We start from the raw sequence: 24168 nt of genomic DNA on the forward strand, positions 1-24168 counted from the left end.
TAATCCCTGGTTGGGGATCTGAGATCCCACATGCCTCGTGGCCAAAAAAACCAAAACCTAAAACAGAAGCAATACTGTAACAAATTCAGTAACTTTAAAAATGGTCCACATCAAGGGGCTTCCCTGGTGGCACAGTGGTTGAGGGTCTGCCTGCCGATGCTGGGGACACGGGTTTGTGCCCCGGTCTGGGAAGATCCCACATGCCGCGGAGCGGCTAGGCCCGTGAGCCATGGCCGCTGAGCCTGCGCGTCCGGAGCCTGTGCTGCACGACGGGAGAGGCCACAACAGTGAGAGGCCCATGTACCGCAAAAAAAAAAAAAAAAAAAAAAAAAGAATAGATACAGATTAACATCAGCCAATGAAAGAGATGAATGGGGCAGAGTCCAAAAGTGTTTCACACGTGGAGCATCCAGTAGTCCTCTCCTTGTGGAGTCAGGACAGCATTATTCTCCCAGAATTGATGAGGGACAATACACATGGAGTATTGCCAACCTGGGAAGCTCACCCAAGTCTTGGTGTCCAAGAGTTTTTGTTGAGGCTCCATCACGTAGGCATAATTGATTGCTTGTGATCACAGTCTCCAGTCTCCAGTCCCTCTGGAGGTCAACTGATACTCTGTGACCCAAACTCCCCACCCTAAATCCTACTGTAACTATCTGGATGGCCTGAGGCTCCCAGATAAATGAATACTCTCTTATTAGGCAAGACATTCTAAGAACTTAGAGACTACCTTCCAGAAACTGAGGACAGTGTCAAGACCTCTTTTTTGACAAGGTTAGATTCTTTACTACGCAGTGGAGTTAAAAGAGAGAAAGAGCCTGAATCCTTGGTGATATTGCCCAGCTGCTGCACTAGCCCTGGGATTACCTACCTCCAGACATCTGGAGGTGAAGTCACTCTAAGTGTCTTTATTGTTAAAACCATGCTTTGCTGTTTTTATTTTTTTTTTAAATATTTGTAGCACAAGCATTGTAAATGATGCATCCCCAGATTGATGACCCCAGCTTTGTCTCTGGAGCTACATAGCATCTACTTACTAGGTGTCTCAATGTGATAATTTATTGGTTTTTCCAACTCGACATATCCTGTATTGATCTCCTTCCCTCCCCGATAAACCTGCATTTTAACCTGTGTTTCATCTCTCAGAGAACTGTACCACTTTTTTTTTTTTTTTTTTTTTTTTTTGTGGTACGCGGGCCTCTCACTGTTGTGGCCTCTCCCGTTGCGGAGCACAGGCTCTGGACACGCAGGCTCAGCGGCCATGACTCACGGGCCCAGCCGCTCCGCGGCACATGGGATCTTCCGGGATCGGGGCACGAACCCGTGTCCCCTGCATCGGCAGGCGGTCTCTCAACCACTGCGCCACCAGGGAAGCCCAATGGTACCACTTTTCACTGAGTTCCTTAAACCAGACACCTGGGAGTCAGCCTTGACCCTTGCATTTCTCTCACGGGTCACTGATCTCCAAGTTTAACTGAGTTGCTCTTCCTTCTAAGCCAGTGGTTCTCAAACTTCAGCATGCACTAGCATCCTATGGAGGGCTTATTAAAACCCTGATAGCAGCACTCCACTCCAGTAGGTCTGGGGTGGGACCTGAGAATTTGCATTTCCAACAAGTTCCTAAGTGCTGCTGCTGCTCTGGGGAGCACACTTTGAGAACCAGTGGATCAAACAATCTCTCTTCAGACTTCTAATGTTACTGCTTTAGTTCAGGCCCTCATTTCCCACCTGGACTCCTTGACTTTGCCATGACGACTCCCTCCCTGAGTCTTTACCTAGACTCTAGAGTGATCCGTCTAAACCATGAGACTGACCATGTCACTTCTTAAAACCTTGCATGGCTCCCCATTGTCCCCAGGATGCAGTCCAAACTCTGTCTCGTGATGTGAAAGTCTATCATGACTGGGCTTTGGATCCCTTCTCCGAACTTGGCTCCATCTTTCTCCAGTTCCTCCCCAAGCCATAGTCTCACTGAGTACTCGCTGGCTTTGTGGGGTGTCAGCCTCTTAAAGCCCCTCTTTCTCGCCACACGTCTCTTCCCCCTGCTGCTCTTCTCTCCTCTTATGGAGCTGCAGAGTTCTCCTTAGTTCTGTAGCATTTACTCTTGGTGCTGCATCCTCAGGATGGGATGCCCTCCAGACCCCCTTGGGATAGACGCTCTTGTTCTAGGACGCTGTGGTTTTCTGTATCAAGTATATCCTTGCCTGAGGACCCCCATGAGGTCGCTGATTCCTCTATCTCTATGTGCCCAGTACATTCTAGGTGCATTCTCTTTGAAGGGTTTTAATGAGTGGATGTTTGGTCCTTTCCTGGGGCCACCAAAAGTGCTCCACATTTGCTCTAGCCCTGCTCTGCTGGTGGCCACTCCAGGACTCCAGGCCATCCAAGGCCAATGATGTGGTTAGGGAGAAAGGCTCCCTTCACTTGGATTCCTCTTTTTGAGAGGGTCCCACTGCAGTATGACCTGGGCCCTTATGTGATGCTGAATTCTTTGAAAGAGCTAGTTTACTTTTTTTTTTTGCGGTACGTGGGCGTCTCACTGCTGTGGCCTCTCCCGTTGCGGAGCACAGGCTCTGGACGCGCAGGCTCAGTGGCCATGGCTCACGGGCCCAGCTGTTCCGCGGCACATGGGATCTTCCTGGACCGGGGCACGAACCCGTGTCCCCTGCATCGGCAGGCGGACTCTCAACCACTGCGCCACCAGGGAAGCCCGAACTAGTTTACTTTTAACCTGTAGCCTTTCCTCTCTCTTGGACACTGGTATGAGTCTGGGGGCTGGTGAGGGACAGATTTAACCAGCAGATACTGCAGTGTCCTTGGGATCCACACACTCTCCGTCATTTAAAGCGTTGCTGCTGGGACAAACAAGCAACCAGGTTTCTTTCCTCTTAGGATGAGTTGTCCTCTGGGAGGGCTCTTTTGGCCCATCCTTTCAGTCTACCCATGTGAGTTTGTAGAGCACTGTGGCTTCAGAGGGGCCCATTAGGTTTTTTCCCCAAAGCAGACCTTAGGGCAGAGAATTTGTATCCTGAGAGGACTGGGGGTGATGGTGGTGGTATAATCTGAAATGGGCTATCACAGTGATATTTACTGGGTGTTTGGTGTTTGATACTCTTAAAAACAAGACAACAGGCCCAAAATGGAATCATTTATGCTGACCCCCATGACACCAAACCGAGATTTAACTTAATTACAGTTTCAGCTCTCCTGGAAATGGAATCTTAAACTAGCCAACCAGGAATCTCCTGATCAGCATTGGTTAGGTAATCTGCCCGATAGATCCCTCCATCCCCTGTAAGGAAAGTAAACCTTGCAATCCAACCTGCTTTTTTTTTTTTTTTTGCCTAGCACAATTTCCTTGTTCCTACGCCCTTCTGCCTACAAAATCTCTTTTCTGGTGCCGCTCTTTGGAGCTCTTTTCTGTCTGCTAGATTGCATGCTGACTGATTCATGAAGTTGAATAAAGCCATTAATACCTTTAAAATGTACTCAGTTGAATTTAGTTTTAAAACAATGCTAAAAATCCATGAACATGTTGTATTTCATTTTATAATATATTTACACTTGCTTTATAAGAAAATACTATTTGAACTGTACTACTGAAAGTATGACCTATGGACCAGGAACTTGGTCATACTCGGGAGCTTGTTAGAAATGCAGAACTTTTTTTTTTTTTTTTTTTTTTTGCGGTACGTGGGCCTCTCCGTGCTGTGGCTTCTCCCGTTGCGGAGCACAGGCTCCGGATACGCAGGCTCAGCGGCCAGAAATGCAAAACTTTGGGCCCTACACCCAACCTACTGAATCAGAAGTGCAGCAGGCTTAGTTCCTGGGTCACACTGGTTCCTTTCCCCTTGGGAGGAGTTGTCTCCTACAAGGGCTCTTGTGGCCCATCCTTTTGGTTTACCAAATGTCCCTATGAATTAAAGTTTGAGAAGCACTTTGAAATGGCTTATCACTGAGTGTGATCCTGGAAGAGGTACTCTGTTTACCCTGTTGGTACCAGGTCCTTGGGGTTCACATACTCCAATTTGAGACTCATATGAAGCTTTCTACTCCATAACATGCAGGGAATGGGGGGACACTCTCTTTTGGTTAGCCTCCCAGGTGGGTGGATTAGTGTTTAGGCACCCGAAACTCTAATAATTGCTAACACTTACTAAGGCGTAGCATGTAACAGGCGTTAAGTGCTTTCCATGTATAGCTCTTTTAATCTTCACATGAGACCCATATTGCAGAAGAGGAAGCTGGCATTTGCAGAGAAGAACTTGGCCACATCACAGAGCTAGGAAATGGCAGAGCCACACACAGTCAGGCAGAGAGCACCAGGGAGGGCTGTCAATGGGTAGTCATCTTAGTTTCCAAGCTCTAGCCTACCCACCCTCATCATGACTAATCCCTCATGTTTGGAAAGAAGGGGGGTGGTGGTCCCATATGGGGAGGAGACCACATGAAAGGGCACTTAGGGACGGTCTAGGACAGTGGTTCTCAAAGCCTGTACCAGGACCGGTGACAGCAGAGCCACCTGGGAACTCATCAGGAATGTCCTGTCATCCCTTCCCCTGAAGCCCAGCTCTCTGGGGGTAGATCTGTGTTTTTACAAGTTCTCCAGGGGATTCTGATGCCTGCTAGAGTTTGAGAACCATTGACCTAGCGCAGCACCTTCATTTTTTTTTTTTTTTTTGCGGTACACGGGCCTCAGCTGCCACGGAGCACAGGCTCCGGACGTGCAGGCCCAGCGGCCATGGCTCACGGGCCCAGCCGCTCCGCGACATGGGGGATCCTCCCGGACCGGGGCACGAACCCACGTTCCCCGCATCGGTAGGCGGACTCTCAACTACTGCGCCACCAGGGAAGCCCAGCACCTTCATTTTATACCTGGGAAAACTGAAACCAGGAGCAGGGAGGGGGCTTGCTCACAGATGATTAATGGAGGAATCCAGATCATCAGTGCTCTTGTCCCACCCTGAACTGCTTCTCCACAAACCTCTGATAGTTGAGATCACCATGTATATATTTGAGTCTGAATGGGTCAGAGACCATGAGAACTTCACACCCCAAATGAAGCCACACTGTGAGGCCCGACTCCAGAGGGGTGAGCAAATGGCCCTTTCCCAGTTGCTCCTCATGACCAGATTCTCCTCTACATTTTTTTTTTTTTTTTTTTTTTTTTTTGTGCAGTACGAGGGCATCTCACTGTTGTGGCCTCTCCCGTTGCGGAGCACAGGCTCCGGACGCGAAGGTTCAGTGGCCATGGCTCATGGGCCCAGCCGCTCCGCGGCATGTGGGATCCTCCCGGACCAGAGCACAAACCTGTGTTCCCTGCATCGGCAGGTGGACTCTCAACCACTGCGCCACCAGGGAAGCCCTCTCCTCTACTTTTGAGAGGAAAAGTAGAGAGGAAAAATCTCTGTGGTTGGATTGTCCACCCTGCAGCTCACCTAAGCAAATTTTGTTCTGTGGGGTGGAAAAATCACATAACCAGGCACACAGATTTGGGTTCTCAGCTCGCCTTCATTTTGGGACCTAGGTAAATTACCTTAACCTCTGTGGGCCGCAACTTCCTTTGTTAGATAGAGATATTCTCTACCTACATCATAGCATTACTCTGAGAATTGAATGAGCTAACTCTGACCATGGTAGGGGAGCCCATCAACAAATGTCCTTCCCTCCTGGGACAGGGTGGTCAGGACAGGGAGAGGAGTGAACGGTTTGAAAGCAAAGTAAATCAAGGCAGTGCCAAATGTCAGCACGACAGGTAAGTAAAGCAGAATGACTGAAAACTGTTAATAAAAGAGAATGTAAAGTTTGCTTAGGATGAGCTGCAGGAGAGACAATCCACCCACAGCTGACATAGCATCAATCCCGCACTCTGGCCTTGTTCTCCAAGGATAGTTCCATGTTTTTTTTTTTCCCCAAGTGTGGATTTGAATGGAAACCTGGGACACATGCAAGACTTTCACTGCTCTGGCCATTTCAGCAGCTGTATTTTCAGAGCACCCAAGGAGCTCCAAGGACTTTGGAAATACATCACTCTCTTGCCGCAGATCTCCGTCTCTGGGGTGGGTTGACCATTGCCGCCATTTTGCCGATGGAGAAAATGGATGATCATCAATGTCAACTGTTTGCTTCCCGGCACACAGTTAAAAGAGAATCCTGTTTTGCTGGAATTTAGTTTTTCAAACTAGAGATGGTGGTCCAGTTGCCCACCCTACCTCATAGCAGAGCCCAGGGACAGGGGTCTGTGGCTTGAGTCCCAACATTTCTTCCAAGATGCTCCTTGGTCTGACCTGGGAAGAGCCTGTAGGGTCTTTATCCTGAACTTTCCTGCTTCCCTGCATCTTCATTGTCCACCCATGTGAATTCCTTGGCACTGGCCTCTGCTCAGTCCTGCCACTCTGACCCCTGATTTGTTACTCCCTGGAGGGAGCATGACTTAGTGGAAGGAGCACCTTCAGAGTAAGGTGGACTAGGTTGGAATCCTGGCTCCCCCACTTACTAGCTGTGTGACTCCTGGAAAGTCACTTAACCTCTCTGAGCTTTCAGTCCTCATCTGTAAAATCGGGGACAAGAGTACATAGGAGGGCTTCCCTGGTGGCGCAGTGGTTGAGAGTCTGCCTGCCGATGCAGGGGACATGGGTTCGTGCCCCGGTCCGGGAAGATCCCACATGCCGTGGAGCAGCTGGGCCCGTGAGCCATGGCCGCTGAGCCTGCGCGTCTGGAGCCTGTGCTCCGCAACGGGAGAGGCCACAACAGTGAGAGGCCCGCGTACCGCAAAAAAAAAAAAGTACATAGGAATTGTGTGGATTAAAAGGACAATGTATGCAAACCACCAGGCACATAGGAGGAGCTCGTCATGGTGATGGGGGTGGTGGAGTAACAGTGATGGTGGCTCCAGGCCCTTGGTCTCAGCCTACCTGTCTAGTGGGAGCTGATGGGGGTGGGCAGGCATCCAGGAAAGTGCCATCACGCGACAGACATCAGGACCTCCTTCCTCATGACCAGCTCCTGCGAGCATCCTGCCTCCATGCCCCACCCTTCCACTCTCTCCCCCTGCCATGCTCCTGCCCTGTGGGTTTTCCTGGCCCTCCGGCCACATCCTCAAACCAAATGGCTTTACCTGGTTTCCCTGGGGAGGCAGAGCCTGTCTGGGGCCCTCCTTAGAGAGGACACTTTGACGGAGAGGAAGCCTGCAGGAGGGATGAGGCAACAGATTGAGGAGCCCAGCAAAGCAAAAGCACACAGTCACACACACACATACACATACACACACACATATACATTCACTCGCACTCGCACCCAGACGCAGACATATCCACTCATAAAAGCACACACATGAAGAGGCAGAGAAGACTTCACTTTTGACAAGCTTATCTAGAGTTTTGCAATCAGAAAATCAAGAAAAAACCTATTTTAATTCCAGTAGTAATGTAAGTTCGTGTCATTCCGAGAAGTACCATATTGTCGTGAATTGTGGAGTGGATAGGGCATTACCATCTTCAGTGTTTAGAGCCTCTAAAGATCTAATCTGGTCCTGGGGACTCAAGGGGCCAGAGAGAGCCTGAGCTGGATCTCCCATCCTCTTCTGCATGTTTCTGCCCAGCAAGGGGACTGAGAACAGACTGGTCAGGACCCAACTCAGCTGGTGGACAGATGGGGACCAATCAGAGACTGTTGCTAGGGAAACACTGCTCTATGCACATTCCTCTGGACTGGGGAGGGGTCATCAGTCAGCCTGCCCTCTTCTTACCCCTTTTCTTGGCCTCTCAGTGGCCCAAGTCCTGTTTCTGTCTCTCTCTCTCTCTCTGCCATTCTTTAATAGATGTTACCCCACAGATGTCTGCTGTGACATTGCATCAGTAGTCATAGGAAGTGAGTCTGTAGTAGGCACAGGAATAGGCCAGCAAGACTGACATATCAGATTTTTATGACCCACGCAGCCCTCTGGGGTGAATTCAACATCACCCCATACTATATGGGGAGCTGGTTTGGTCCAGCATTTTCCAGGAGCTTTGCTGGGAGAATGAAGCCTCAGGCTCAGTGCCAGCCGACTGTGGGCAAGATCGGGAGCGGCCTGTTAGCCACCAGCAGGCCCTCTGATCTCTGCACCTGCTCTGACGATGGACCCCTCTGGGCTTTGGCAGCCGTGTTTCCTGAACTGACGCATGGCTCCACTTTCATGGCCCAAGCTTGTAACATCTTTCCACAATAAAATCATGATGGAAGTTAATTGCCTGCATCGCTCTGCAATTGAACAGGTCCATAAAATGTTTATTAGGTGCAATCGCTGGGTCTGAATGGGCGGCCAGTCTCTTGGTTTTGGGCTGTGGTTCACATCTGTGTGGGGCGGTGGGTCCTAGGCAGGGAGGTGTCTTAAACATTGCTGACATTGAGCATTCTGATGGCCTTTTTTTGTGGAACTGTTCCAAAGCTTTTAGGAGATAGACTTGGTTATTTACTAGGGAATTCTTTTTGGTGGTTATCGAGGCTGCTAAAAGTCCTCAGTTTCTTCTGCTAACATTCAGAGCATTTCAGTTTCTTGCTTTCTTTATTTTGGGGCTGTATTTTAAAAATGGAAGTGTAGTTGATTTATAATATGATATTAATTTCAGGGGTACAACATAGTGATTCAATATTTTTGTAGATTATACTCCAATTAAAGTTATTATAAAATATTGGCTATATTCCTTGTGCTGTATAATACGTCCTTGTAGCTTATTTATTTTATACATAGTAGTTTGTATCGCTTAGTCCCCTACCCCTATCTTGCCCCTCCCCTCTTCCCTCTCCCCACTGGCAACCACTAGTTTGTTCTCTATATCTGTGAGTCTGTTTCTATTTTGTTATATACAGTAGTTTGTTGTGTTTTTAGACTCCACATATAAGTGATAATATACAGTATTTGTCTTTCTCTCTCTGACTTATTTCACTAGCATAATACCCTCTAGGTCCATCCACGTTGTTGCAAGTGGCAGAATGTTATCTTTTTTATGGCTGAGTAGTGTTCCATTGTATATAAGTACCACATCTTTACCCATTCATTTGTTGGTGGACACTTAGGTTGCTCCATACCTTGGCTACTGTAAGTAATGCTGATATGAACGTTAGGGTGCATGTATCTTTTTGAATTGGTGTTTTCATTTCCTTTGGATAAATACCCAGGAGTGGAATTGCTGGATCGTATGGTAGTTCTATTTTTAGCTTTTTTGGGGCAGAGCATTTCAGTTTCTGAGAGATATTTGAAAATACAGTCTTTCCCTCCTTGTCCGTGGTTTTGTTGTCTATGGTTTCACTGTCTGCGGCTTCAGTTACTGACAGTCGACTGCAGCATGAAAGTATTAAATGGAAAATTCCAGAAATAAACAATTCATAAGTTTTTAATTGCATCCCATTCTGAGTAGCGTGATGAAATCTTACGCCATCTGCTCTGCCCTGCCTGGGACGTGAATCATCCCTTTGTCCAGCGTATCCTGCCCATTAGTCATTTAGTAGCCGTCTGAGTTATCAGATCGACTGTTGCAGTATCACAGCGCTTGTGTTAAAGTGACCCTTATTGTACTTAATGGTGGTCCCAAAGAGCGAGAGCAGTGATGCTGGCAATTCAGATATTCTCTCACTGTGCCTGATTTATAAATTGAACTTTATCATAGGTATGTGCGTGTAGGAAAAACATATTATACATAGGGTTTGGTATTATCTGCTGTTTCAGGGTCCACTGGGAGTCTTGGAACGTTTCCCCATGGATACCGGGGGGGCTTGCCACTTGACATGTAATTGCATTGGTCAGGATAATTATTGCTAACTGCTGCTACAAAAGAAACTTGAATCTCAGTGGTTTGGACAGCAAAGGTTCATTCCTGACTCCTGTTACATCTCTCCTGAGAGCTGACAGGAGCCTGAGCTCCATACAGCCACTCAGGGACCCAGGCTGAAAAGAGATGTCTTTGAGGTCCTGTCATCCCTGAGGTTTCTATAGAAGGAGAAGGGAGAGGTGGATGAGGCACGCTGGCTTTAGCTGCCTTGGCTTGGAAGTGATACGTGTCATTTTTACTCATAGGCCATTGGTCAAAGCCGTTTACACGCTCCCAAACTATTTGGAAGTGAGGCTGGGAAACACAGGGGCACACATGGCATATTTGGTGAGCCCTTATGTCTTTGTCACAGCAGTTCTCCTTGGCAATGGTGGGACCCTCTCCATTGACACCTCACTGTGGGGTGGTAGCCACCATCTGGCCTCTAGGAGTCAGCCCGCCTGTGGAAGGTAATGAGATGCACTAATCCATGTGCAGACCGAGGGGCTTCTGTCTCCTACTGACTACATAAAATCCATCCTCCCCAAAGGAGCAGTGGCTCCCCGGTACTGTCCCAAGATGGGTCACGAGAATCACTTGGGAAACTGAAAAACAGTTGGCTGTGGAGCCCTGGCCTGGAGATTCTAGTGGGCGGGTCTGCAGTGGGGCCAGGTTTGGGAAACACTCTCGGGCTGACAGTGCAGACAAGGGAAGGCCTGTGGGTGAATCATTCTGTGGGGCCACCTTGCAGGATTCCTAAGAAGTGACAGTGCAACCTGTCCGGGTCCCTGCAGACCATGGGCAGACGCTTCAACAAGCACTTTACAGTTTACAACGCACTTCTGATTACATTCATTTCACTTTTACCAGGTACCTACAGTTTTCCAGAGTCTCATCTGCTCTCTGTGGCAATAGCCAAGCACCAGTTATTATTATTATGACAAGTGTGTTCTCCATATTTTATGAATGAGGTGAGGTTAAGTGATTAGCCTAAAATTGTGAAGCCAAGTGATCAAGCTGGGTCTAAAACTTGTTTTTCCCTGCTTCATATCGGCTAATCTCTCCACCATGCCAAGCCATCTCTGATTAGATTCTCTGCTTCCAGAAAGATACTGCACCCCACCCTTCCTGCAGAAGAGCTTTCTCCCCACCCTTCCCTGTCACATCCTATTCCAATTTCTCTTGAACCGGCTGATGCAGAAGGAGTTGACATCTGGTCTCTTCTTACAAACCATGGTTGGAATAAATGATGAGTCCCCCTTGTATTCAGTCAAAGTAAATTTAAGGGCAGGCATCATCTAAGACTTGAGATTCTTCAGCAGAGCACTTTGCCTAAGAGCTGAGGTCAGAGCAAACCCTGTAGGCAGGATAGATCTGTTCATTTACTGTGACAAGCCTTAGCCAGATAGTGATAAATTGCTTCATGCTAAAAACTCAGAATATAAGTCTTGTCCTAAAAAAGTCAGTATAATACAACATGAGTAAATCTGAAAAACAGTTGTTGTTTGAAAGAAGACTTACACCAAAGAGTATACAATGTATAATTTCATTTATATGAAGTTCTAGAACAGGTGAAATAAATAGATAGTGATAGGAATCAGATGAATGGTTGCTTCTGGGGTAAGCAATACAGACAACTTTCTGGGGTGATGGAATGTCCTGGGTCTTGATAAAGGTGCAGGTTACCTGGGAATGTGCATTTGTTGAAGATGATTGGGTTGTAAATTTAAGATCTGTGTATTTAGCTGAAAGTAAGTAACTTCTAAAGAGAAATGTCAGTATACTAAGATACTTTTCTGGAAGATGGAAGGAAGTGAAGGAACTTGAATGATAGCCACTATTTCTAATTTGTGCAAAGGCATGATACAGGCTAGAGGCTTTTAAAAAAGCGATCAGGGTGGATGGAGGCTCCAGGAACACCAGTATTTCAAGACTGGGAAGAAGAAGAGACAGGCAAAGGAGACTGGGAAAGTAGTGGGATAGGTAGAAATAAAGGCAAGGTCACAGAGCCTGAGCGTAACCCTAAGAGTAAACCTATACATAACCCTAAACCTAGCACTAGTCCTACCCTAACCCGAACCCGAACCCTAAGACTAACCCTAATCGTAACCCTAAACCTAGCCTGAGTCCTGGCCTTAAGTCTAACCTGATTCTAGCCTACCCCTAGCCTAGGCCTATCCTTAACCCTAAACTTAACCCTAACCTCAATCCTAAAAGTAACCTTAACCCTAACCCTGGCCCAACCCTAAGGCTAACTCTAAGTGGGGATTGAAAAATGAGCCTGGGGAGGCTGATATTAAACATCCCTATTCCATTCTGTTGGTCCCAGGCCAAATGAGCCCAGAGGAGTTGGAAAAAACGGAGCAGAGAGGAAACCGCAGCATCCTGCTGCAGAGGCGACTTTAAGCACAAATTTTCCACAAGAAGGCCAACAGGTTTTCTAACAAGGAATCTAAATGGAATCTGTCCTGAGATAAGGGCGCATGGTGTTTCTACCAGGACACACTCTCAAAACAGGCACGAGGATCATGAGTGTCAGGGCTGGAAGGGCCATCCCTTGCAGCTCCTCTTTTGACAGATGGAGACTGAGTCCTAGAGAGGGGATCTCAGTGATGCCCGAGGTCACTGGGGGGACTGGAAACCCAGTCTCTGTTTCCCTGACAATGCCGCCTTCCACTATTTGTCAAGAGGGATGATCAGGCCAAATGTTAGGTCCAGCCATCTCTAGGGATGCTCTTATGCACATCTCCATTGCACAACTCCAGGGGCGCTCTTCATTTTGCATTACATATGAACAGCATTTGCATTGAAACACTATGTGAGTGGTCTCCCCTGGAGCTGGGCAATGCATAGCCCTCTCACACTGGAAAACTGGAATTTGTTCTAAAATTATGGAAGTATCTCCCAGAACCCAGAAGGCCAGAAAAGTGACTAACTGGGCATCAGGAAGAGACTGGAACCAGGATCTGGGCAGTACTGGTCTTAGTCCTTTCTCTACACCGAATGAAGCAGAGATGAGGTACCCTGGCCAAGCCCTGCCCAAACTGCAGGTTCATTCGGAAAAAGAAATTGTTTTAAGCCGCTAAGTTTGGGGGTGGTTTGTTATGCAGCAGTAGCCAGCTGAAACAAGCCCTGAGGAGCCAGCTTTTCTCTGATCCCCTCTCCTGGGTCTCTCTCTGACCCCCAGCTTTGTTCTTATGGGGGCTTTCCCCTTTAACCCTGTGGAATCATTTTAAACCCCAGGAGAGAGCAAAGAAGGGTCCAGTTCTATGGAATCTTATTTTACTCTTCCAACCAATGCCTCTCCCTTAATGTAGAAATGGGTGGATGGACTTCAGTTCCAGGTACCATTTTGTCCCCAGGTGTCCCTCGTGCCCAAGATGAGAGCAAGGACACTGTGTTTACAACTCCCTATACACCGAGTCTTTTGAACAGTCTTCCTGATTTCACATGTTCTCTCTCGGCTTTGCAACACCATCAACATGCCCCAGAAGTTCTAATGCTTTGGAGAACACATACCTCAATGAATAAAGCATTATAAGTAAAATATAGACTCACACATCAATGACTCCCAGAGGCCCACCCCTGGATGTGAGCACACAGGGTGCATTTTTGAGGAGGAAAGTCAGGAACTCGGCTCTGCTGTTAAAAGCACTGACAATTGAGGAATAGGGCTTGTGGCCACCAAGTTTGAGAGGGACCCCTATGGTCCATCTTCCCATTGGGTTGTTCCCTGACTTTACCTGGTGATATGACATGGCTTGAAGTGTGTTTGAAATTGCTATAAAATTTTATTTCAGCATAAAAATGAATAACAAGGTCAGGGAGAAGAAACCTATTGCCAGTCTAGCTGTGCAAGAGGAATTTTGTTTTTTAAAGAAAGGTGACCACCCCCAGGCAAACGTTTCCATAGAGTGTGATAGTGGGATAGCGTTGCTCTCCAGAGCAGGCTGGAAAATGTCCACTGATTGGCCAAATGAATTGTTAGGTGGCTTCTCAAGAGGTACTACTTGAAAACATTAAGAGGAATAAGTGATTATTGATCTCAATGGGCCCTTCACACAAACAGGTGGGGGATGATGCATCTTCAGCTTCTGCAGAGGACAGGTGACAAAGGATACTAGGCAGACACAATTGCTGTTTATTCCCTGGAATTTTAGAGTCTTCTCTACATGTGTAGTTTTGTCCTTTCAATAAAAGTGGTTCATTAAATCTAAACTCAAATGTGATCATTTCTCGTTTCTCTGCAGGAATTCTTTTCCCCCTTTTTTTCAACAAATGACTGCAAATCAGCGAGTGTTCTTTGTCAGTATTCCCCAGGTCTAGAATTTTCATCTATTGAATATCAAAGACCTGGAGGACTTTAGGGGACCGGTAGGACCTTTTTCTAGCACACTTTCCAGGAGCAAGGAACGGGGACCAGAGGCCTGGTCTTTTTTTTTTTTGAAAAAAATCAGGAGTGTTTTTTCAGTTTGCTCCATTATCTTCATAGTTACAGTCTGTAATGGTTGCACCATTCTCCATGGGCTGGAGGTATCCCAATTTACTTAACATTTTCCCTATAGTTGTCAGCGTAGGCTGTTTCCAAGTCTTCATTTTGACGATTAGAAATAATAAAACTGTGTTTTTTAAAAAAAGATTGGACATTGGCATATTACAATTTTTTAAAAAAGATTATTTATTTATTTATTTATATTTATTTTTTGACTGCATCAGGTCTTAGTTGTGGCACATGGGATCTTCGTTGAAGCGTGCAGGCTTCTCTCTAGTTGTGGCGTGCAGACTCCAGGGCGTGTGAGCTCTGTAGTTGTGGTGCGGGGGTTCCAGAGCACGTGGGCTCTGTAGTTTGTGGCAGGCAGGCTCCAGTTGAGGCACGCGAGCTCAGCAGCTGTGGCCTGTGGGCTTAGCTGCCCCGTGGCATGTGGTATCCTAGTTCCCCTGGTTGATCGAACCCATGTCCCCTGCCTTGTAAGGTGGATTCTTTACCACTGGACCACCAGGGAAGTCCCTAAAACTGTCTTTTATATTCAGTTACAAAACAGGCACATACATCTCATTCAATCCTTCCAACAGCTTATGAGACTGTGGGTGACAAAGGAAGGAAGGGGGCCAAACAGAATTTGAGTCCATTTTTTTTGGAAACCAAACCCTTTACTCTGTCCACAATACTATATTGCTTTTTCAGATTTTACAAATAAAGCTGCAGAGAATATTTTAAAATAGCCTTTTCTCTTCTTTCGAATAATTTCCTGAGGTCAAGTTCCTAGAAGTGGGATTGCTGGGTCAAAGGGTATGAACGTCTTTTGAGGTTCTCCCTGTGCATTGTCAAAATGTTTTGCAAAGGGGTTTCAAGCAGTTCTCCTGTACATTGTTCCAGGAACCTATGTGAGATTCTTTTTTTTTTTTTTTTTTTTACTGCCTCCTCACTCACATTGGATATTACAATGAAAAGGATTCTGAGCTCATTTGCAGTGTATACGTGATTTTTTATGGTAGTTTAATTCGCATTTCTTTGATTGCCATGAGGTTGACCCATTTAAAAATAGGCATTCCCTTTTCTGCGAATTGAGTTTCCTCTTTTGAGGAGCACTCCTTTCCCCGGTGCACTGCCCACCAACAAACATATACCCAAGACTTGGAAATTAACACTTTTTTGGTTGTATTTCAAGCAATTATGTACTCCAGTAGTTCCCTTTTAATTTTAATTGTACTACTTTCAGGCCTTTTATGTGTTTTACACCGATGTTCTCTTCATCTGTGATTTCTTCTATTGCTTCAAAGCTTGGAAAGTAATAATGCCATCAAAGAAGTGATAATTAGCCAGTTTTATTTTTTTTAAGTTCTATTATATGATATTTTAATATTTAGCTCTTTAATCTACATGGGAAAAATGACAGTATCTCTGGTAGTCTCTGTCTCTCTCTCTCACACACACACACACACAGAATGAGAGGCAGGACATTTATGAAAAGACCACAGGTCTTGAATGAATGGGGGAAATGCCATGTTTCTGGTTGGGAGATTAAAGTCTGTAAGAAGTATATTATTTCCAAGTTAGTGTAAATACTTAATATCATGTGAATTAAAAAAAATCTAAATGCAATTTTTAAATAGGCATATAATTGACATACATTATATTAGTTTCAGGTATAAACATAATGGTTTGATATTTGCATATATTGCAAAATAATCACCACGGTGAGTCTAGTTAACATCCATCAAAACACATACTTTTTTTCTTGTGATGAGAACTTTTGAGATCTTCTCTCTCAACAACTTTCAAGTATACAATACAGCATTATTATCTAGAGTCACCAAGCTGTCCATTTCATCCCCAATATCATGTAAATTTTAAAAGTCCCAAAGGCATTTTTAGTGGATTTGTGTCAAAAGGATGCTACAATTCACCTGGAGGAATGTGGTAGATTATAATTTTGTTCCCAGCAAAGCATTCCCTCTTTCTGTGAGAGAACCATACATCCTGTCCATTGCCATGGGGCTTGCCTACCTTCCTGTGGGAGGAATATACATCCCATATCCATTAGCATTGGGCCTGGTCATGTGACTTGCTTTGGCCAATGGCATGTGAGCAGAAGCTTTACAAGGAGTTGTGAGTCCCTAATATCCTCTTGCTCCTTTCCCTCTGCTGCGAGCAGAGCATGATGGGGGCTCCTTCTTCAGTCTGGGTCCCGGACTGAGAAGACTTATGGAGCAATGCCACAAGAACCATCACAGCTGACCTTTGCAATTGTAAGCCACTGAGATGTGGGGCCTGTTTGTTATTGTAGCGCCGTCTAGCAAAAGCTGACTAATACAATGAACAAAAAGGCTAGAATATAAAATAATATTTTAAGTGTCGAACAATAAGCAATCTTGAGGCTGCAAAGAGCAAAGAGCTTAATATGGGGTCTTAAGAATTGCAGTTCAGGAGATCCAGATTTGGGTAAAACAGAGTGTTCCAGAGAAGAGAAAGAGTCCGGGGCTTATAAAGACATAAAGCCACCAGGTTGTTAAAGTTGCCCAGTTAGAATTGTGATCGACTTTCACACAAGTCAGGAAATATTTGTCCTTAAGGAATCAAGGCTTATTTTAGGACAGCGGTCTGATAAGAAGGTAGGCTATCATGAGTAATTTTAGGATAAGGGTCTGATAAGTATCTTCAGTTTCTGGAAGATCTTCTGGATGCTTTCTTAGGACAATAAGTGGTCAGAAGGTCAGAATCCATCCAGGCTGAGACATGCATATGTCACACTTCCTCAGTGGCCTCCTGGCTTCGTTTTGGAGAGCTCTCATCAATACTGACTTCATTTTTATTTTCCTCCCACATAAGAAAAGAAGAGCATTGGAAGCTGTTGAACATATTAGACCCAATAGTTGAACTCAGATTACAGCCAATTAGTAGAATATACTGTATGTGAAAGCAGACATCACAAATAATGAGAAAAGGACTACATAATTTATAGTATTGAAGAGCTGATTACCATTTTGGAAAAATATTAGGTACATATTTATGCCCTATAACAAAAAATATCTGAAGGAAAATCTCTAAAATGAGTATTAGGGTTCTTTTATCACTAACATATTTTTTGTAATTTTCCTAGTACAACATTTAGCACAAAATAGATACTTAATAAATATTTATGGCATGACCAGTAAGTACTCAATAAATGTGTTTTGGACGAGCATTAGAGTTTTTTCTCCTTTCCTCTTTAGGAAAAGTTTTAACCTTTTGAAGCATTTTATGTCCCTCCAGAAAAGACAATTAAAAATTATTTTCTGTGCACCTTTTTTCCTCCCCTGGTATTTTCCAAGGAGCTCTGGAGGAGTCTATTTGTTCAGAAAAATGGCATCAAATCCAAAATCACGTTTATTTCTGGTCTGAACATTATCCCAAGTATTTCACTCAAGCTGAGGGTCCTCACAGCCATTTTTCTCAGTATGGTTGACTGGTATCTCCACACTCTCAGTATTACAAGCAGAAAGGCATTTAATACAGTTATTAAGTGCTTACAAAATTGTTGGAAGCGCTGAAGGAATGAGACTGAGGGGCTGCCACTGCAACTGTGATCTCTCAGAGGTCAGGCAGCTTCTGTCTTCAGGGTCAGGAAGCTGGGGAGACAGTGATGCTTGGGGTCCAGACATGGCACAAACCCCTATCTGTTGGAGCTTGTGTGTCAGGTTGTTGAAACTTCCTCTTGCCTCCCTTCCAAATCTCATGCATTTGTGTCTCATTAACTGAACCTCAATTGCATGCAGAACCTTTGCAGCAGGGGGGTCTTGGAAATGTAAATTTTAGCTTTCTCTCCCTTTGCGTTGGGGGATGTAGAAATATAAAAGGTATTGCAAGTGGATGCTGAGTGCAAATTAACTATATCAAGCACCCCTCCTGCCCCAAAATACCAGTTTTCTTCTTGTTTCTCCATCTTGGCCCCCGTGACGGTCCTGACATGAGGGAGGCATATTTGTTTAGGGACATGGTAATTCCAGACAAGCCTCTTAAAATATGTGCCTTGTTCCTCAGGCTACACCAGCCCGGTCTCTCTGTGGATGTGGGCAGCAAAATCAGTGGTCATTGACCCTAAGTTATCCCCATTGCATTAGTCTACTGGGGCTGCCTTACAAATACCATAGACTGGGGGACTCAAGCCACAGGAATTTATTTTCTCATGGTTCCGGAGGCTAGAAGTCTGAGATCAAGGTGTGGGCAGGGTTGGTTTCTTTTGAAGCCTCTCTCTTTGGCTTGCAGATGGCCTCCTTCTCCCTGTGGCTTCACATGTTCATTCCCCTGTGTGTATCTATGTCCAAATTTCCTTTTCTTATAAGGGCACCAGTCATACTGGGTTAGACCCACATTGACAAGCTCATTTTATTTCTTTAAAGAACTTATCTCCAAATACAGTCACATTCTGAGGTACTGGAGGTTAGGACTTCAACATGAGTTTTTTGTGGGGACAGAGCTCAGCCCATAACACTCACCCTGTGATGCTGCCTGGCCTCTAGCCTGTGTGTCCTCCAGCCCAGGGGATCCACAGCTTTTCTATCCCCAGTGTTTCTGTCCCACCACCTGGGCTTCAGGCAACAGTTATGCTGCTTCCATTGCTTCTGTCAGTGCAGGCAGCAGCACTGTCCCTCTCTGTAGTTCCCCAGGCCCTGCCATGGGGACCTGTTTTCTTAGGCCACGGAAAGTCCCAGTGGGCTCTGGACTCAAGCCCTTCTCTGTAAACTGGGGCAAGTGGCTTTATCTTTCTTCATTTATAAAATGCATATAAGAATGCCTATCCCGTAGGGTTCCTGTATATAAAATGAGAGAACGTGGGTAAAGAACCCAGCACAGTGCCTGGCATATAATCGGCACCTACCATATATGATTTATCTTTCTATTCTTTCCCTGCTGGGTATTTCTAAAGTGGGGATTTAGGAAGTTGTAGGAATTGTCCTTTCCCCTACTTAGGACGAATTTTGTTCTGGCATTTTTGTGACCATAGCTTTCAAGGAAGTCTGAGCAAGTCCCCAGGACACTCGAAGGATAAATCTCAGGTTGTGGGTGTATCTGTAACGTTTCTAGCCTCCGTCTCTATCACCTGTCTTAGCATCCCCACTGCATCATCTCTGTCTCCATCATCTCTACTATATTAGCTCTCAATTGATGCTACCATAGATCACCCCCAAATTTAGTGGCTTAAACAACACCAATTTATTATCTCACAGTTATATGGGTCGGGAGTTTTGAATGGGTCTCATCAGACTAAAATCAAGGTATTCTACCTCAGAGGGACCTGGCTCTTCCTGGGTGAGTCCTCTTTATATAGGTCAGTACCTGCCTCTTTGCGCCTTCCCCAGAGCATCTCCCACCTTACAGCAAGAGAAAACCCCCCTTTTCCAGCACCCAGTCTGGGCTCAAGTCTGACCTTCCACAGTCAACATGGCCTTGGGTAGTTCTGTGTTCAAATTGTGACTTCAGCTCTTCCTGGAGCCTTTGTCCTCTCCGAGCCTTGATTTTGCTCAACTGTAAACTCATGCTAATAATACTTCTCTATGCATCAGAGAGAACACCTAATTTTGGATTAGAGATAAATTTGGTAGATTCCTTGGTATACAATAGTCCTAGCTGACCAGGCCTCTGTATCATATAGCTCCATTCACACTGGGGTTGTGTGGTCGCAGCCCTCCTGGCCACTGGACTTTCCCACAGTCCACCACCAGAATGGTCAGCTCCTGGCCCACAAGAGCCCTTCGGGGACCCTGTCCCAGCATAGGTTTGTCTCGCATGGTCGGTGGCTGGGCAACACTGGTGGTTAAATACCTTGAATTGCTCCCTTGGATGGAGACACTATTTATTCCCACCTTACAGCGGAGAGAAGTGAGGGCACAGAGAGTTTGGGACACTGGTCCAAGGTCACACAGGTAGACGCAGAAGGTCCAGGATTCACATTCAGGTAATCTGGCTCCAGAGGCAGTTCTGTTACCCGTCCACTCCCCAGACTCAGGAGGAGGGACTCAGCAGCATGGTCACTGGTGGTGTTTCTTGAATCCACTTGGCTGGGCTTTCAGCCACCTCGGGTTGTTCTGGAATTGGGGTCTCATAGCTTTAGTTATAGCAGGGATGAGCTAAGTATCTTGAGGCAGGATCTTGCTATGTTTCTGAGTTGCTGGACTGCCACCCCACTGGCTGTTCCCCACCCAGAGAAGCCACTGGACACTCAGTCCTTACTCAGAAAACCTTGATGTCCAGAGTCTAAGATTTGGTCTTCTTGATGTCTCTGACATTCTTAGCTCCCTCTTGGGAACCTGCACAAATGTGGGGAGGAAGTGGGGACACCCTCTCTGCTTTGATGGGAATGTGGTGCCAGTGTGGCACAGCCTGCTGGGGGCTGTGGTGGAAGCCTGGAGGGAGCTTTGCTCAGCTGACTCTCCCTCCAGGGCCCAGGCCTCCTGCTTGTCCCCTGAGGAAGTTCCATGTGCTCTGTCGGCCAGGCTGGCTGGGCGGAGGGGTGCTGCATTCTGCCGGGGTATTTTGTTAGGTTGTCCGGGTGGGAGCCTCTGGGCTGGGCTACACAGTGAGGGACCTTGGTGAGGATTTGAACTGCTTGGAGTCCTGGGAGGAGGTGGTGGCCCCAGGCTGGGGTGAATGTGCTGTCTGCTGGGCAGTGGCTAAGATCAAGCGCTGAGCTCCGGTTTTATGGCTGGCTGGCCTGGTCGTGGGCTCTGACTCTTGGCTGAACCCTTCCTTGGGCTTTGCTAAGCATAGGGCTGGGCTCTGGAAGGCTCCATACCAAACTTCTGTAGCTGTTGGGATGGGCTGGTTGATGGGCCAGGCTAAGCTCTGGGCTTTGTGTGGGCTACCCTGGATGGCTCTGGCCTGGCAGGGCTGGGCGGACTACTCCTGCACGTCTGTGGATGAGCTGGCCTCCTGATCTGGTCTTGGGCTGGGTTGGGCAGGGAGTGGGGCTTGGCTAGTGCTGGCTGCACCGTTGTGATCTCTTTCCTGAGCAGAGATGACTTCTGGGCTCAGATTGATTTCCGGGCTGGACTGGGAGATATTTTCCACTGAGCTCCAGAAATCAAGGGCTTAGGTTCATGTGTAAACACTGTGCCCCAGGTAAGGTAGAACAGTCTCATCGGGCCATAAAATACCCTATGAGGTCTTTGAGGACCATCCCACGCTGTTGGCTCCTCTCGGGAAGAATAGGGCTGCCCAGATCCTTGACCAAGTGAGGAAGGAGGTGGGAGGGGTCAATGGCCTCCTGCCTGCCGAAGTAGGGGGGATCAGTTGGGAGCTGATAAGCAGGCTTGTTGAACTGGACCTTTTACTTCTACCTGTGTGAACTCGGGCCAGTTATTCAACCCCTCTGTGCCCCCACTTGCCTCATCTGTAAGATGGGAATAAATAGAACCTCCCTCCCAGGATGGACGTTGGCTGGGTAGGAGTCATGTGTGCATGCATGTATCTGTCTGCCCATCTGCCTCGGAGTCTCTGAGCGCTGGGATACAGGTCTGTGGGGGCAAAGGGACCCATCTTACTCAAACAGTTCTTCCGAGGTTGGCCACAGGGCTGATGTGATGAGAGAAGGCAGGGCCTTGTCCTTTCTGTCCTGAGAGACCCACCCATAGTCACTGGTGTCATACCTCCCTGCCCAAGTCCCAACACCTGCACAGAGCTCTAACCATCAGAGACTGCACAGACCCAGGGTGTAGTGGCCACGAACAGTATATGCTGCAGAAAAAAATTGACACAGGCTTTTATGCTACTCCAGGCCTCTGGCCTTCATCTGGGCAGCACCCCTACCTGTTAGAACAGGGCATGGAAGCCCCCAGGCTGGAGTTCTGAACTAAGGAAGGCCAGGTGGGGGTGAATAAGAGCCAGACCTGATAGCCCTCCTGGAATGGCTCCCAGGCCCCAGCTTACTCTGTTCCCCTCAAGGCAGCACCAGGTGTGGCCCTGTGCTGGGTTTTTCAATCAGGCTATATTTGTGTGTTGTCTCTGGGAAGGAAAAATTAATAAATCATTTAAAATTAAATTTTAAAATTATCTTTATTTTTTCTTTTTGGTTTGTTCCACATGGCCCATGAATTAAGGTACAAAATGGAAGCCAAGCTGAAATGATGTGCGCAGCTCATCTGCATGCAAATGTCAGTGTGTGTAAACAGACATCAGTGACGTAATAAACTACTTTCCATGGCAGATTGAAACCACTTTAAAAAGTACTCCCAATGCATTCACAACTGTGCCTATCCAGAGCCCTCTCAGGTGTGTTTTTTGTTTTTGTTTTTGTTTTTTACTATATATATCTTTTATTGAAGTACAGTTGATTTACAATGTTGTGTCAATCTCTGCTCTACAGCAAAGTGACTCAGTTATACACATACATACATTAAAAAATATTCTTGGTTTTAATTTCTGATGTTTTGGGGGGATGGATGGAGCTAAAGGGTCCATAGGACTTATGCTTGTTTAAAGGCTGAAGATGGTGGGTAGACCTAGGATTTTCTAGAAAGGCCAAAATTTAGATGACTTTATTCTTTCAACAAAGAATAATAGATGATAATACACAGCTCCATGGACTTTATTATTATTACTTTCCCTCATAGAAATAAATACAGGCATTTGAAAATAAAACTGTCTTGATTTTAGAAATAGTTGCTGCCATATGGAAGATGAGGTGACATGGGTGAAGGGTCTGATCACATATTTTTGCTGTCACACTGGGAGGAGAGTCAGGGCAGGGCAGGAGGGATGAAGCTGATCAACCATCCAGGGAGAGTTAGCATTTGAGAGCTGGAAATGGACACAGCACCTCCTAACCAATCTCCTCTCATGTCAATGGGAAAAGGGAGGCCCAGGATCACACAGAAAATTGGTGGCTATGTTGGGACTCAAACCCAGCTTTCCTGATTTCCAGCCCTATTTTCTCTCCTTCCTCTTCCTGGTGGCCCCGGGGAGCGGCGCTAATGGGCTGGGGGCAGTGGCTTGCCGTGGTGAACCTAGGTGGTGTGGATTTTAGCCAGAGTGAGGTCAGAGGCCTGAGTTACGCCCTGTCCTTGGTGGAGGCACACTGGTGACATGAGAGCCCCTCCTCTAGACTGTGGTGCCCCCTTCACAATGGGCATTATCTGAATCCGTTAAGCATTCAGGTTGTTCCTGAATCACCTGCTGACACTGGAGTCAGACAGTCCTGAGTTTGACATCTGGCTCCATCACTGGATGACTTTGGGCAAAGCGGCGTCTTGGTGTTTCCATCTCTAAGGAGAGAATGATCACGCTTCCCAGTGCTGGGTCGGGATTTCCAGGAGGCAGACACTGAGATGGAGTTAGATGTACAAGAGTTTCACAGGGGGAGGATGGCTGGGAAAGACAGAGGGGTAGGGAAAGCAACATTGGGTAAGGAACGCCTTCTGGCCAAATGAGGGTCTGACACGTGTAAAAAGAAAGATGGAAGAAAGCAGAAGGGGGCAGGGAGTGCCTCTGACGAGACACAGGTACAGTCTTGGCCACCCCAATGGGATGCTCTGGAGTAAACATTCCCCATAGAGGAGCCCCATGTGGGCAGAAATGGCTGGGCACATGATGGGTGCTGCCTGGGAAGAGAGTGGCCTTGACTTGAATGCCATACATAGTAGATCCCAAGGGGGTTGCAGCTGGAGGCTGTCAGCTGCCTGCTCTCCTTGGGCAGCCGGCAAGCCCTTCTGCACAGGAAGGTCTGAGCAGCACACCTCCACGCTGCCTCAGTCCCTCACCTAGCACTTGGCCTGGCCTGGAGAGACTGCTCAGGCATGATCCTTCTTTCCCTCATGGTCTCCAGGGGCAGCGGCCAGCTGCAGGGCTGCCTCGGGAGGCTCCCTGTGGCAAGAAAGGAAAAGTTCCTTGAGAGTGAAGCCAGCC

The sequence above is a fragment of the Mesoplodon mirus genome, assembly GCF_964341445.2.
Source record: "Mesoplodon mirus genome assembly, chromosome: 15".
NCBI lineage: Eukaryota > Metazoa > Chordata > Mammalia > Artiodactyla > Ziphiidae > Mesoplodon > Mesoplodon mirus.